The sequence below is a fragment of the Martes martes genome, assembly GCF_963455335.1.
Source record: "Martes martes genome assembly, chromosome: 2".
Lineage (NCBI taxonomy): Eukaryota > Metazoa > Chordata > Mammalia > Carnivora > Mustelidae > Martes > Martes martes.
The window spans coordinates 173,704,960-173,722,288 of record NC_137889.1 but is presented as its reverse complement, the minus strand read 5'-3'; positions in this window follow the sequence as shown (position 1 = coordinate 173,722,288).

Here is a 17,329-nt window from a genome sequence, read left to right as displayed (position 1 = left end):
TGACAGACAGAGATCACAAGTAGGCAGAGAGGCAGGCAGAGAGAGAGAGGGAAGCAGGCCTCCTGCTGAGCAGAGCCTGACGCGGGACTCGATCCCAGGACCCTGGGATCGTGACCTGAGCCGAAGGCAGAGGCTTTAACCCACTGAGCCACCCAGGCGCCCACCTCTAAGGATTTTAACTATGGAACAAAACTATGTTACCAGTACACAACATTACCAGCTTCCCAGAAGCTTCTCTTCCACTCACTACTCTCCCGCCCCCTCAAGGGAACACGAATCCTGCATCTAACAACATAGACTGAACTTCCCTGTTTGGGGATTTTCTATGCATGAATTGTGTACACTGTGTATTGTTTCATAGGACATATGAAAGAGTCTAGTTTCTTTACTTCAGTATTATGTTTATGGGATTCTTACGGTTTCCATTCTCACAGCTGTGTAAGATCCCATGGTATGGATATCCCACAGTTTACCCATTTTCCTGCTGATCAGCATCTGGGTAGTTTCAATTTGGGGCTATTATAAACTATCATGGACACGTGTGTGTTTCTGATGGATATACTCCTAGGACTAAAATTACTGCACACTTACAGCTTTAGCAGTTACTAGCAGTTTTCCAAAGTAGTTGTAAAAATATATACTCCCAAGTGCAGTATGTGAAAGTTGTTTCCTCATGACCACACCAACATTTGCTACTATCTCCTTTTTAAGCCTCATGGTAGGTATGGAGGCGCATGGCACTGCAGCTTTAGTTTGCATTTCCTTGATGGTAAGTGAAGCTGGTTACCTTTTTAAATATGTATTTGTCCGTTTGGTTATCCTTTCGTATTCTATTCAAGACGGTTCTTGCCCACCTTTCTTTTGATCTGTATGATTGGTTTGTATGATTCTTAATTGATTTGTATATTCTGGAAACAACTCCCTTGCTGGGTACATGTATTACAAGTATCTTCCACTCTGTGAGTTCTTACCATTTTTTAGTGATGTCTTTTAAGGAAAGGAAGTTCTTAATGTTACATTATCAAATTCTCCAAGTTAATTTATTTCACTAATAGTTAATATATTTTGTGTTCTATTTTGAAAATTTGTACTTACACTATGGTACTTGTAAAATTCTGTAGCATCTTCAAGATGAGGAGAGTGGTATCTCCATCCCCGTCTTTATGTTTGCTTAACCCCAGGCTTGCTGACCTATTCCAGTGCTATGAATTTGGGAGGAAATTTTGAGCACTGGGGGGTGATGGTACAGAGAGCAGAGACTGTGGATCCTGACTGATCCTACAAACCTCAAGCTGGGATCACAGAGAGTATATGAGATTGAGACCTGTAGACTTGTCACAGAACAATCAAACCTGGGACAACGGGCATGTGTGTCTCAGGTGAATGTATTTCCCACTGCCAGCCAGTAGTCAACTGATGGATACAGCAAGTCTTGCAGAGAACTATCAAAGCATAGGGAGCTGCCTGGGATTGAATTTCTCCTCAGCGGGACCTGTTGGGAATTCTCATGTGTCCTCACTGACAAGTAGCTAGATAAGCCACAATGACCTACAGAAAGGGAAGAGCAACTTTACTACACTCGTGCATTTGAGAGATCACCTGTTTCCCTTGTTGAGTGCCTGACCCCACCATCAGAAAAGCAAGCACATGGAAGAGAAAGACGTGTGTGTAAAGTGAGTTGGAACCAGAGGTCTCATCTACACCCTGGAGGGATATGAGTGTTTTTAAATTAAATATGAGATTAATGTTTTTTTGAAAAGATTTACTTATTTGAGAGAGAGCACAGCGGGGGCAAAGAGAGGAGGAGAGGGAGAGAAGCAGACTCCCTGCCCAGCCCTACACGGGGCTCAATCCCATGACCCCAAAATCACAACCTGAGCCAAAACCAAGAGTCAGGCGCTCACCAGCTGAGCCACCCAGACACCCAAGATTAATGTTTTAAGTGAATAGAATTAAATCTCAGTACCTGGAATTAAAGTTTTAAGAACCAGGAAGGCTACTACCCCAGAACAATAAAGTCTGACCAAGTACCAAGTATAGAAAATATGAACATTTCATGCTTATGCCTCTTTTGAGATTCTCAAACTGGTTACACATCTTTGTCTCCCCTCATTATCTGTAGACAGGAATTGTTTCTTCATCGTTCCAGCCTTGGTGTCTAGTGTACAGTAGTACATGGGACATAAGATGTATGTGAGTGAATAAATGCATACAAACTGCAAGAACTACATTAACTGTTTTAATTCCCCTTTAGTCCAGAGGCTCCATCAGAGTGAGAAAGAGTGATGGTTATGTCTGTAAAATCTCTGCAACTTTCACTCTACAGAGAGAGCTTTCAATCCACTTTTATCTCTTTTTCTAATCAGCTCTCCTTCCCCCTCAATAGACACATACATAACGGTTCTAGGAGAAAGAAAGATTTCCCCTTAAAATATTAGACGACTTTGATCTACATTCCTGAGAGGCTCTCTCAGCCTCTACAATCCTTTCCCTCTCTTTTAGGGATCTACATGCTCTGTCTCCAACATTCCACTCAATCTCCTCATCCAACCATCTCCTCCCATTTCTCCATAAATAACCTCGTATCGCTGCCCCTCTGGCCTTACCATGTATCAGTTCTGTCCACGTCTGAAGCTACTTCCCCACCTCAGCATCACTGTTGGGAATCTGGAGAGGAATGGGAGGCAAATATTTCTTTCCTTCTTGCCTCAAATATCTATACAAGTGGGGATGGGAAGATGAAAAGATAAACAGGGCCAGTCTTGCCTTTTTTATTACTATCCTCTTGTGAACCCGTCTTCCACCAAATATTTCAGTAGCATGGCCATACTTCATTTCAGCTGTTTTGTTCCCACCTAACACCTCCAACAGTCCCTGTGTTTGGATAACTAGCTGGAAGTACTTTTGTCTGGCATCAATCTCTCTATATATGTATATGAGATTTCTGTGAAATTTTGCACTGATTATTTGCTCTTTCTCAAAATATCCAGACTTTATTTTTTCGCCATAAGAGGAGGGGGGAGGATGAACTGAGTCAATTCTTGTATTTTGGCTAAGCCATATCTATATACAGCAGCTACAGAGAAACTGAAAAAGGAAGAAAAGAATCCTGTCCCTGCCCTGTTTCCTGGTCAGGAAGGAGCAGACTTTGGAGAAGGGAAGCCAAAGCACACTTTGTAACAAGCTGAAAATATGCCCTTGACAGCTGAGGCCTAAACTGTACCCATACAATGGTAAACAAGCTTGACTGTGGCGTTGGCTTATTTACAATAAGGAATCAATCAACTGAAGCATTTCACCTTATTCATACCTAAACAGAGACCATAAAGAGCCAGGAGACTTTTTCAAAGAATGGGGCAAATGGAAGAATTTAATAAACAGAAAAGAATTAAACAAATGAGGAAATAAAAAATAAGCCACAAAGATATCTTCAAAAAGATAAAAAAAACATTTTAGAACGTGTCAAAAAAATAATTACTAACCCCACATAGCTGGGACAAATGAATTGCAAGCAGAAGCCAGAGTACAAAAAATAATTATTCATTAACTTGCAGTGTAGCCTCTGCTACATGTTAAGTCAGCAACTAAATTGTGCAGTAATGACAATGAATTCTAAATGTAAATCTCGAATAATATGGCAGAGTCATTCCTGTCCCATACTTGCAAAAAAATAATAATTTAAAAAAGAAAAATTCATGGGAAAAGTGGTTAAATGGAATCAAGACTAGTCCTAGAATCTAATGTCGTTGAACTGGGCTGGGCAACAGGCTGCTCACTGACCTAGCTGCTGAATACAGTTTTTAGGGTGACAGAGGAAAAGCTCTGAGGCAGCCCAGTATTTCACACCCCTGCTGCTTTTCCTGATAATGGGCTCACACTCATTCCTTTTCCCTAAGTAAAGCATCAGACGGTTTACTCACTCCACCCTCTGCCCTAGAGGTACAAGTTCATGATGGAAACCATACTCTAGGCCATGGGGTTTGGCTATTATTTATCAGGACATGCAATGAGAAAATATGCAACTGACAAAGCTTAGAAACAAATTCTGGCCACCCCAAAGCTATTGGTTGAGCCCACCCCTGCTTCCTCCACACCTACTGGCCTGCTCTGCCCATAGGTCCCTGGGCGGCCAAGGGTCTGGCGACAGTGGTCCTGACCTTTCTTGATAAGAGCACGTCTCTGCTGGGTTGCTTCTTTCATGCATATGCATTTGACTGTACATTAGAGTTAGACTAACCATGTTGGGGCAGTTTTAGGAATTGTTGCTAAAATAAAAAACAACAAATTAATTCTAGATTAAACAAAGTTTCTATCTAAATTCAGATCTCCTGATGTGGAATTTTTTTAATGAAATTCTTTTGCAATTTTTTTTAAGTTTGTTCATTTTTTTAAGTAATGTCTATACCCACCATGGGGCTCAAACCCATGTTTGCATGTTCTTCAGACTGAACTGGCCAGATGCCCCTAGAACTTTTTTTTTTTAATGCTAAAGTAGTCCGGTGCCAGTGAAAGACATTGATCATATTTTCTGTCTGCCCAGTATATTTTAATGTAATGCCAGTATCTAGGGAATCTCCCACTTTGTGGGGTCCACTTCCCCAAGGTAGAAGGCTGGGACTTGCTTCCCCAGACCCCCTTGCAGCTTAGGGCTCACAGATGTGACAGAGACTTCCATTTGAAAGAAACTAATGGGAAAAGTAAGGCATCTCATGGAATAAATGTGGGACAAGGGAAGAGGTACGAGGCCAAGATGCATGCAGTTTCCAGAGAGAATAGGGACAGAAGTTCCAGTGAGTGCCCGCACATTAGTGATGACTGTCTCCAATAGAAGCTGCATCACTCCATTCTATAGCTTCCAAGCTTGATTCTCTACTTCAGATTTGCTAGCTACCCAATATGCTTTGAAAAAGGATCCTTTTCTGTATAACTACCATGGATTTTGTTTCAAACATTCAGTGTATATTTACTACATGCAATCCGTGTTCTAGGAACTGACTTTAAGCAATGAAAAAACAGAAAGAGATTCTTGTCCTAATAAAGCTTACACTCTGGTAGGGAGACAGATGATAAATATATGATAATGGTCATGCCATATGATAAACACTGTAAGACAGTAAGTATTGTAGAGAAAAGTAAAGCATCTGAAGAGAAGAAATGCCAGGTTTGGAGTGTGGCATATTTAAGTAGGGTGGTCAGGAAAGGTATGACCAAGAATGGCTAAAATTAACAATTCAGGAAATGACAGATGTTGGTGAGGATACGAGAAAGGGGAACTCTCCTACACTGTTGGTGGGAATGCAAGCTGGTGCATCCACTCTGGAAAACAGTATGGCAGTTCCTCAAAAAGTTGAAAATAGAGCTACCCTACGACCCAGCAACTGCACTAGTAGGTATTTATCCCAGAGATACAATTGTAATGATCCAAAGGGGCATCTGTACCCCAATGTTTATAGCAGTCATGTCCACAGTAGTCAAACTATGGAAGGAGACCAGATGTCCATCGAAAGATTAAAAAAAAATGTGATATACACCCACCCAGCCACACACAATGGAATACTAATCAGTCATCAAAAGAAACTGAAATCTTCCCATTTGCAATAATGTGGATGGAATGAGAGGGTATTATGCTAAGTGAAATAAGTCAGTGAGAGAAAATTATCATATGATCTCACTCTTATGTGGAATTTAAGAAACAAAACAGGATCATAAGGGAAAGGAGGGAAAAATAAAACAAGATGAATTCAGAGAGGGAGACAAACGGTAAGAGACTCAATTACAGGAAACAAACAGGGTTGCTGGAGGGGCGTGGGGTGGCAGGATGGGGTAACTGGGTGATGGACATTGAGGCCATGTGATGTGATGAGCACTGGCCATTATATAGACTGATAAATCACTGACCTCTACCTGTAAAACTAATGATACACTCTATGTTAATTGAATTTAAATTTTAAAAAAGTGGGGAGGGAGCCCAGATGGCTCAGTCAGTTGAGCTTCCAACTTTTGACTTTGGTCCAGATCATGATCTCAGCGTTGTGAGATTGAGCCCCACATAGGACTCTTCACTCAGGGGAGAGTCTGCTTGTCTGCTTCTCCCTCTCCCTCTGCCCTCCCCCAAATAATTTTTTTAAAAATAAATTAATTTTAAAAAAAGAGGAAAAGTCTGCCCAAGGTGACATTTGAATAAAGATCTGAAGGATATAAAGGAATGAGTTGAAAGGATATCTAGGTCAGCATTCTAAGTAGAAGGGAAACGAGGACTTGTGTACGTGAGCAGAAGTGTACTTGGCACATTCAAGGAAGAGCAAGGAAACCCGTGTGGCTGGAACGTGGTGAACAAGGGGGAAAGTAGTAGATGATGAGGACCAAGAGGAGAGTGACCCAGCAGGTGCTGGTAGGTTACTGCAGGGGCTTTGAGAGCAAATATACTGAAGGGCTTTGAGCAGAGGAGACGTGATTTAACAGGATCACTGTGATTGCTGCACTGAAAACAGACATAGGGAAAGGGACTGGGCAAAAGCAGAAGAAAGAGAAAAGTGAAGAATTACTAAAACCAGATGAGAGATGAAGATGGTTTGGTCTATGGTGGTAATTGAGGTGGGTGAAGAGAAATAGGCTGATTCTGGATATATTTTGAAGGTATAACTGACACCATTTATTGATAGGTTGCTTTAGGGACATTCTGATGACTTCATGCTTCTGACTTAATAGGATTAATCTGTTTTCTAAGAATCAAAAAGCAAAAATACATGTATTCTTGACATTAGTAGTATAAACCCTCTTACATTAATAGAGACTTTAGTATTAACACTACCTGATACATATAATGACATATATCAATCATCCTTACTCTGCTGAAGTCATTTAAAAAATATTTTCAGTGGGGGCGTCTGGCTGGCTCAGTCAGTAGAGCATGCAACTCTTGATCTTGGGGTTGTAAGTTCAAGGCCTGCTTTGGGTGGAGAGATTACTTTAAAAGATCTTTCAAAAAACAAACAAACAAAAACCAACTTCAGTGTTTACTGTGTGCAGGACATGGTAATTTGATAACATCACCAAAAACTTAAATAGCACTAGAGTTCACAAAAGCACTTTAACATCCATTATTAAACTCACAACTGACGGGCTTGTAAGAGGAAGAGAAAGAGATCTTTCTCCTTCTCTATGTACACGCATCTGAACATACAGTGAGATGGTAGCTATTTACAGGCCAAGAGAAAAGGCCTCAAAATGAAATCTACCTTGTGGGCACCTTGACCTTGGACTTCCCAGCCTCCACAACTGTGAGAAAATAAATTTTGCTGTGTAAGTCACTCAGTCTGTGGTATTTTGCTGTGGCAGCCTGAGTAGACTAATACACCATTATTGTGGAAGAGAAAGGTTTGATCTCTAACAGTCTTAATTTGGCCAATTTAACATATACACAAAACCCAAAGAAACGTTCAATCCTGACTTCATTTTCAGGCCATATAATCCAAACTAAACAAAGTTCACAAGGCAGCGGAGATTAGAATCATCATTTTACTCCATTTAGCTGGCCCCTAAGCTCCATTCACAGCCATGGAATCTTACTCCTAGCCTTTGGGGAAGCAACATGTGCTAAGGCCAAGTTCACCAGAGAATCTCTTACACTCTCCATAACTTCAGTATCTGTGTTGTCCAATTAATTAGCCTCTAGTTATGTGTGGTGAGTAAGTATTTGATATGTAGCTAGTATGAATTGAGATGTGCTATAAGAATATATACCGGATTTTTAAAACTTAATATGAAAAATATATAAAATATATTAATAATTAATAATTTGGATATTTTGGATATAGTGTGTTAAATAAAACATTACAAAAATTAATTTCACCTGTTTCTTTTACTGTTTTTAATGTGCTCCTAGAAAATTTAAAATTACATATGTAGCCTGCATTTGTGCTTTGCATTGTATTTCTGTTGCTTCTTCATACACACTCACATACACACACACACACACACACACACATACACACAGTCTCTTAGTCCTTTTGATTTACTTACACTTTCCTCAGAACCTCAGCTCCAGCGCTTCTTGGGTCTTTGCCTCCAAAGGATGTTGCCAGTCTTTCTCTGCTCCAACTAGTTCTACTGTTGTGGGCAGATTTCAGAATTTGAATATGCATGAGGCAGAAGGGGGCAGACCTTAAGGGAGTCTAAACCCCCTTCCAATAAAATATTGAATGCAATTAGATCTTTCCCCATTGCACTGATACTTTTTCTCCTTCACCATTTTAGGTAACATTATTTTAAAAACACCCTCTAATAGTATAACCCTTAGAATATAACATTCTAGAAAATTGAAGGGAGTGGCAGGGAAGAAAACTTTATGCTATCAATATATATGTTAATGATTTTGATCCTATATTACTCCCTATTTTTCAAGAGAAAAGCTGTCAAGAGTGATTAAATGCATTACCCAAGGTCACAGATCTATATGAAGTAGATTTCTACTGAAATCTGGGCTCTAGCCAGATTCTGTGCTCTTACTATTATACCACAGTATCACGTAATCACCAAAATTCAAACTTTGACAATTCAAACTTTTATAGAACCTGGGATAAGGGAGAAAATGAGAGGTGGTCATTGACATAAACATCAATCATTACTAAACACTACTTGGAAAATAATTATAATTATTTTCTGTTCGGGATATAGGTAAGTGGGAAATTATGTTAACTACTCAAGTTATTCAATAAAACACTCCACAGAACTGTTCTAAATTACAGATGATGATGATGACAGCCAACATGTTGTATGCCCTTATACGCGAAGCACTGTGCTAAACACTGTTCTTAAGCTCATTTTATCATCTCACAGTGTATGGGGCCATCTCAACCCCATTTTATAGGAGAAACCAATCACAGGGCTAAAAATTGACTGAAACCAAGCCTGTCAGATTTCACTGCCTTCCAATGATAATGATCTCATTTCCATTACTTCTAGGTATCTCACTTGGGATAAAAGAATGAAGTCACTCCCAATTTCTGGCAAATTAAAGAAGAGAGAATTGTAATTCTGGGCCTCATTCTCTACATATTACAGATTTAGTTTTGAGCATTTCTTAGGCTATTTTTGCATCCTCCTTATGCACTCATTTGGGGTAGTTTAGAAAGAGCATGTTTTAGAGAGACTTAATCATTTACTGATTTTGAAGACGTACTTCTGGAGAGAGCTCTCACAATTCCAGAAGCTGATCCGATGTCTGCGCCAAGTAATAGCATTTTTGCTTTCTGTCCCTTGCCTGAGCCTCCATATCCCTGGAAAAATCCATCTGCCAACATAAGGCTTTGTATTTTAAGGCAGGGGCAGGGATTCTCTTAACGGCTCCAGTTTCTTTTTTGCCCAGAAAGGTGTTGACTTAAAACATGGTAACGCAAGTTTTAACTAAATATTGACTCATCAAACAGGATCTCCAAAGTTGTTCTTTAAATTCCAGGAGTCCCAGAATCCCCTAAGATAAAGTGAGAAACAGAATATAAAACATAGCTATTTGTACAAACCGTTACAGTATACGAATATGCACACTTCAAACAATCCTCAAAATAACTCTTTATTGGCCACGTTCTACAAATGAGGAAACTGAGGTCCAAGGAAACTAAGAGAATGTCTAAAGACTATAACCACCATTTATGGACTTTCTGACATTTTACCTGATTGATGTTACATGTATTTGCAACACCTTGATCATACTTAACGTACAGCTGATATGTCGGTTTGAATCTATCAACCAGAAAGAAAACAGACATCCTGAATAAAGAGCTCAGAGAATATGGCAAAACATTTAATTTTCCGATGGAGTTTCTTATCAGATTGTATCAGAGTCTACTTCAGATGGACAGCAGTCCCTTTTCTAAGGCTCCTTGCCTCTCCACCATCACTTTCCCTTCTCCCCCGTCTTTTCCTGCCCCTTGCATCCCATTAGGTTCCCATGTCTATCTTGGACAGGCAATAAAGGAACATTCAAGTTCCATCTATCTTGGGGGGGTATGCTTTGGATCCTTTGGATTCTTCAGAATGAAACCCTACCAAAAGACCTTTCTTTTGTTGGTGCTGACCAGTTTTCAAGTCTCAAAGTCTAACTTTGGACTGATTTGTTTCTAGTCGTATGGTCAACACCCCAAATCTTTTCCCCCAAAATAGCCCTAAATCTGGTCAAATGGGAAAATAAATCCACCCCCCCACACACACACAAAAACACACACCTGAAAAACAACCCCATAAAAAAAAAAAAACCAACCCCATGATAACAAAATACAAAGAATTTTCAAAGTGAATACACACAAGTAATCTATCTAGTACCTCTCCAGCTTGGAGGAAGAGGTGGGAAGCCAGTATCAGACCAGAGGGCAGGGGATAAAGAAGGCCACCCAGGAAGGGGACTCTAACAAGACATGTCCGCATAACAAACAACTGCATGAGAAGTTTAAAGAGGCAGCTAGGAAAGTTGCCTTTTTCTACCCTTGGTCTGTGGGTCCGCAGCCAAACACCAGGGGGCCGACCCCGGGCAGCATTCCGAAGGAAGGGCAGGATGAAGTACAAAGAGCAACAACACGCCTGACCCTGCGGGGCACCGCTGAGCTATCCATCACCCTGTCTACCGAACAACGGCCATGCCTTCATTTCCGGCCGGTCATTTCTCACACAAATTGGTCTTTGGGCCCACTGGAACCCAGGAAAGGGAATTCTGGGATAATGTCGTTTCCAGGTTGACCAAGCTGATCACAGAGTAATCCAGAGCAGCTGTTCATAAAAGACACACCTAGGGGTGCCTGGATGGCTCAATGGAAACATCCAACTCTTAATTTCAGCTCAGGTCACGATGGCAGGGTTGTGAGATGGAGCCCCGCATTGGGCTCCGAGCTAGGCAAGGAGCCTGCTTAAGATTCTCTCTTTCTCCCTCTCCCTAGCCCCTCCTCCCTCTAAAAAAAGACATACCCGAAGCATAAAGAATGGGAAGACACGTCAGGCAAATAAAAAACTAAGCAAACGAAACCTGGGTATACTTATATTAAAATCAACAATAAAATTTAAAGCAAAAATTATTTTCAAGAGTTAGAGGGTCATGATAGAAAGTGTTCAACTAAAAAATAAAACTTCTAAAATTGCATACATCTAATAATAGAACCTTAAAATAATACATAAGGTAACTGAGCTTACAAGAGGAACTAACAAATCTGTTATCACAGTGACAGACTTTGAAATACCTGAGACTTAATTGTAACAGCAAATAAGGAATAAAAAGAAGAGTATACCAGATGTGAGTTAACACTATTAAGTGTAGAGAAAAAATAATGCTATGAGAAAGAAGGCCCAGGGAGGTATTATTTTAGATTGGAGATTGAGGTTTTGGAGGGCAAATATAACAACAATGGGGCAAATGTTGACACAACCAAGAGAAAGAGGTTCATGAGATGTCTGGAGGTAGAGAAAAGTGGAAATAAAGGCAGGGTTAAGTTCAGAAAGAAAGGAAACAATCGAAGCATTTGTGGAACGATGTGTCATCAATAGGTCTTCCAAGTGCTCACTTTAGCTCAGTTCTAGGCCTCAGGGAGAAGTTGTTTCTCCTGGGTTGATCTTTTGGTACTTCAGAGATGTGGGAAAAGTTACCTAGCCACAGGGGCCCCCACAGGGGTCTGAGATTCTCCCAAACTTGAGCAATGCCCATTCTCCTTTCCCTTCTCTCCTATCTCTGGTCAAAACTGAAAATTGTTGGCAAGGGAGTTATAAGATTGAAGCCTTGCAGGGCTCAAACTTCAGGATTTTCTCCACCAAAAGGGATGGGGGTCAGGGACAGGGTCAGTAACAAGGACGGAATACAGGGCAGAGACGGGGAAGGATCTCAGTAAAAGGAATGAGTTCTTGAGGTTAATATAATCCAGCCCAATTTCCCACAGCAGGAAATCAAAGAAGATCTGGGACAGAGCTCTTCACTATTAAAGGGTATATTGGCCCAGGAAGACCAGAGCTGGTAACCTGTTGCTGAATTGGGTCCAGAGTGAGACTGGGAGTGTCAAAATGTCTTCATTTGTATTTCAATGCCCATGTACCCTCCTGCTCAGTTGTCTTCCCACTGCTCACAGCAGTCCCTCACTGACAACTATTCTATTGTCCTATTGTTAGAACTCCTGTGGATGTTGGCCTGTGTGGCATTATTCTTTCAGTTTATTTTCTTTGGGTAATAGTAAATAGTTGAAAACTTGGGATCCTGGATATATGTTTCTTTCTAAGAGCCTTGATCAACATTCAGGAAAAAAAAAAAAAAAACCTCAAAAGATTCTGTGTGACTTAGGTACCATGATTTACAACCAGATTTACTAGTAGCTAATTACAACCCAAACTTTATTTGTATTTTCAAAGGGCTTTTTGTATATTCCATGTATGGTGGTAACAAAATGTGAAAATACAGGCCTTATCAATAAGATTATACAAAACGACACTAAAATACTTAACCAATGGTAAGTTCTACTGATGTCTGAGAGTGAAAACATTATCTCAAGGGAAAAAAATTTTTGAGTATTTCGTATAAATGGTTATGTAATATTTTTCTTGGCATGGTAATTAGGAGGTCCACGTATAGAAGAATCATTATTAATAATAAAAAAAAGTTCATTTACTAGAGAAGTTATCTCCTCTTATCCTTCCTTGCTTTGAAAGACATGTGAGGTATCTAAGATGACCTTCTGAGGTGGGGCAAAGAGCAAATGCTTAAAAGCATCTCCTAAGTATTGAATGATTTATCCCACAATTTTGAAAAAGAACTGTACGAATACCCAAATTATGATGGTATCACAGAGAACAGCCATGGGCCACTGTTTCCGAAGACTATCACTTAGACTATAAAAATGTGCATTCAGTGAGCATGGTCTGAATGAAAGCTGTACTCTGATTTCCTTCACAAATTATCAGTCAGGAATTCCCATGTGCTTATCTGGAATTCTGGTTTCACAGTCTTAAAACAGAGACAAAAAGTCTACTTGTCTCATAAATATAATGAAAAAATTCATTAGCTCAACTTAGGCATCTTGAAATAGTTATTATTAACCAATGATAATGGTCTAAAAGCTCTTCATAACATTAAAAGGTTGAAATCATGAATAAAAATCCCTTCATGACCCAAATTAGCATTTAATGTAAAAACCAACTGGAAAAAATTAAATCAGGAGCCAAGCTATGATTTTTATTACGTGCAAACTAAGCCATTAGAATTTTTCAGAAAATTTGCCAGTAGGGGGCAGTATGCTTGTAATTAAAATAAGATTCTAATATTTTAAAATTTTAGAATCTGGTAACTCCCAGTATATAGACAATAGACTAAGAATGATTTCACAAACCTGCTTCAAATTTGGGCATTTTACTGTCAAAGGGTTAAAAAATACCAATGTTACTGAAAGCTATTAGTACTATATAAATATCAAGTATAGCTGCCACAAAACCATTTTAGAGAAATTATAATAAATATAAAAACCCAAACAGTAATAAACGTTACAGATCCTCTGACTTTATAATATTAAAAGGCAAAAACAAACCAACCCTCTGGTAGGTTCTAATTAGGGTAAATGTTTACTCCCTTCAAAATATATTTTATTCCCAGCAATATGCCCACATAAAATTCTAAAATAGTTTTCTAAACGGTGTTCCCATTTTTAAGACTTTTTTTTTTTTTAAGTAATCTCTACAGCCAATGTGGGACTTGAACTTACAACCCCGAGATCAAGAGTCGCATGCTCTACCCACTGAGCCAGCCAGGTGCCCCTTTGTGATATTTTTAAAGAATGTACTTCTGCTTTTTTTTTTTTTTTTTTAAATTGAGGACTGTCCTTGGGAAAGAGAAATATGAAGTTCATATATAAAACATTAATTCAAAATAAGCCCAATAAGACTATAAGCCCCAAAAGGGAAGTTAGCTTTTTAGATAAAGGAATAAAAGCCTATTTTCTAAACACTTTACAAGATGAACTATATGCTTTGGATATTAACAAAATGAACTGCAAAACATTAATCTGAGAGTTCACTGCATCAAGGACCATTATTTCCGATCAGAGAAACCTGCATATACAACTGGTTTTTTTGTTTGTTTTTTGGTTTTTTTTTACCAACTGTATCTTTTATGAGTTAATGACAAAAAGAAAAAATACATCCATTTTATTCTGGATCACTGCAAGTTTCGATTCTTTGTCTTGAGGGTTTTGGGTTATTTAAATGAAATGACCTGTTACTTATGGAACTCTTGGTCATAATGGTTGCAGAGGTCCAAATTCAAAGAATTCAACCAAAAAAACACCCAAAAACAAAAACCATAAACTACTTACTTATACAGCATTTTGCGTAGTACAAGTTGTTAAAACTGCCACAGAAACTATCTGCCAATTCTAAGCACCTAAGGAAAATATATTCCTCTATGTTATCCTGTGTTCATTTAGTTATTATATAACTGTGTTGATTTAGTTATTATATATGTGTTGATTTATTATTATATAACTAAACCAACTGTATATTGTATATTGTAAATAGTTTGAGGGTTATAAATAACTTATCCACTAGGCAATAAATCTCACTAAAAGAAAAGGTACAGAAGTAAAGCACTCAAACAGCTGAGAGATCCACTATAACTTCTTTTTTTTTTTTTTCCAGTTTCACCTTAGACCACAAAATTACACCATTTCTATGATCTGTGATGGGGCTGAGGACAATAGAAGAGTTCAAATTCACCTTATTCTAACAATAAGGCAATGGAAGCACAATGGAAAGCTGAATTCTAACTGTAAATGTTTTTTTGCAACATAACATTTTCAAATCTGCTTAAATCCAGAGAGATTTTTATTACACAATTCGATTTTTACATCAATAAAATCTTAGATATATAACAATACAGATGAAAGAACAAGAATTTAATTTGTATTGAAATAAATATTAGATATACAAAGCACACAGAGTGAAAAAGGGTCACAATAAATTAAAGTGGAGACATCATTTTCTTCAATCACCAAAGAAAGCCCTTGACACTTTCAATTTCACACCATCAAATTTATCATTCTTGCTGATTTAAGCAGAACACAAAACAAATATGGATCCCAGGGCTTACTTTCACAGGTACCAGCATAGATAATTTACTACAGTGATCCAATTTGGAAATCAGTAGGGACCAGTAAATCGCTGCATAAAAGAAAGAGCGAATGAGGTCCTTTTTCCTTAGTGTCAGCAGGCTATGATTATTATGTTTATTAGATTTTCTTGAAAGGACTTCACATTTTCTCAAATATTCAGGAGAAATATATTTCCCCTCTGAGCCCCGCATTAGCATTTATGTGTGTTGGTCTTGAATATAGGAGAATGATGAATTTTTCAATTTATTTTATAAATTTATACAGTCTGGATAGTATTGGCCTGAAGAGTATAACTCCCCAACCTGTACAATATTAGATATTAAAAATGGATTCAAGAGAAGTTACTAAGAAATGCTGACATACTATATATACAAATTTTTTAGTTCAATATATCCCATTATATGGAGCACCAGAACTAATGCATTTATAAATCAAGCAGTTTTTTATGGCTCTTTCTAATCTTTGTGACCCTTTTACATTTGTTCCAATATAGACACGTCACAAATGTTTCCTGCCTAAGACTTTGCCCATTTGGTCTCAACTTACAAATATATATGATGTAAGCAAAAATTCATGTCAAAAGCAATTGTTCTGCTTTAAAGGTACAAAAGAAAATCTGGAATTCAACTGTCATGAACCAAGAAAAAAAATTAGTTTAAGAGGATTGAGCATATAAAAAAGTTAGTTTTAAGAACGCTATGAGGGACAATGTGAAATGACTCTGGAGACTTTCCTTCTCCTTTAGTAGGAGTTAATTTTTAGATTCCAGCAAAGGTATCTACCAATTTTTTCCTTATCACTTTCCTAAGAAACAGAATATGCTTTAGATTTTAAAAATACTGTACTTTATCTCCTGTCACATCAGCTCAAACTCAAAGCAGTTTTCCTATTTGCCCTGCACAAGAGCGCTCTAGAGAGTTCATACCACACACAGAGAAAACCAGGTTCCTTCTAAGAACCCACCTGAACACCACCTTAGAAGGTACAAATGTCCTAGAATAATTACTACCAGGAATCCTTCCAAACTTTTAGTAGTTCCTTTCTTACCCTTAATACAAGATCCAGTAATACTTTTCCATTCTGAATATTAGAAGAGGGCTGCTCATTAAAACAAACCCTGGAAAAGACTCCTGGATTTATAAACATACACCTTTGGCACACTATCTACTGAACTACATTATCATATAGCCTCTGCAGAATTCTCCTGATCGTAGAGAAATTCCAATGAGGTGTAAAAGAGAAACTAGCTGTCACTGCAACTCAAACTGAATTTACAAGTCTAGATATTATTCTCAATAAAATAACCAAAAATCTCAATATGCTTTTACACTACCATGAGAAGTCTAAATTTTAAGAGGTTGAACTGGCTTTATCTTGTGTACCTACAAAAGGACCATGAAAATATTTTAAGTACCATTTTTCTATACATCTGAAAATTAAGGACGAAGAACAATTTTGTAATTCATGTATTTTTAGGTGATTTAGGCACTATTTATAAAGAAAAAAAAAAACAACACAGAGTCCATGATCTGAATAATGCTGCCCTAAACTGTGGCCTGTATTACCATTTGACTAGAATATTAATAAACATTAACACAGTAAACATTAATAGGGTACTCCTCCAGGTTTTCAACATTTCAATATTTTACTATGATTTCAATATAATTCAATACATAATAATGTAGTTTCAATACATTACTATGTACTCACCATAAATGTTTACTAAATATTTATTGAATTTTGAGTAATTACATATTAAAAATGGTGAAATCAGATCCTTAGTTTTATGGCTGACTCTGCACTTTTGGTGGCATTTAACCTTCCAACTGGGCCTATGACCTGAGGAAAGAGTGCCATCTACTGATCATATCCATAACTGTCTGGGATTACTTTCTCCCTTGAGGTTTGTTTCATTAGAGTCAGAATCAAAATTGATCTAAGTTTGGGTGGTAGCTTTGAGGCTAGCAGATCTTAGGGGGATCTGGGCAGGCATGAGTGGGGTAAGAGTTTCAGAATAACTATATGAATCAAAATAAACTCCTTAGGATTAGATAAGAGTCTTTAACCACAATCACTCAAAATTAATTTCATTCACTCTGATCTCAAACTTTAAAAAAAAAAACCACACAATCTCTCAGTTCCACTTATCTTACTACATACACACTCATCTTCCTTTCCACATCGAATGATATTCATGTCCTAAA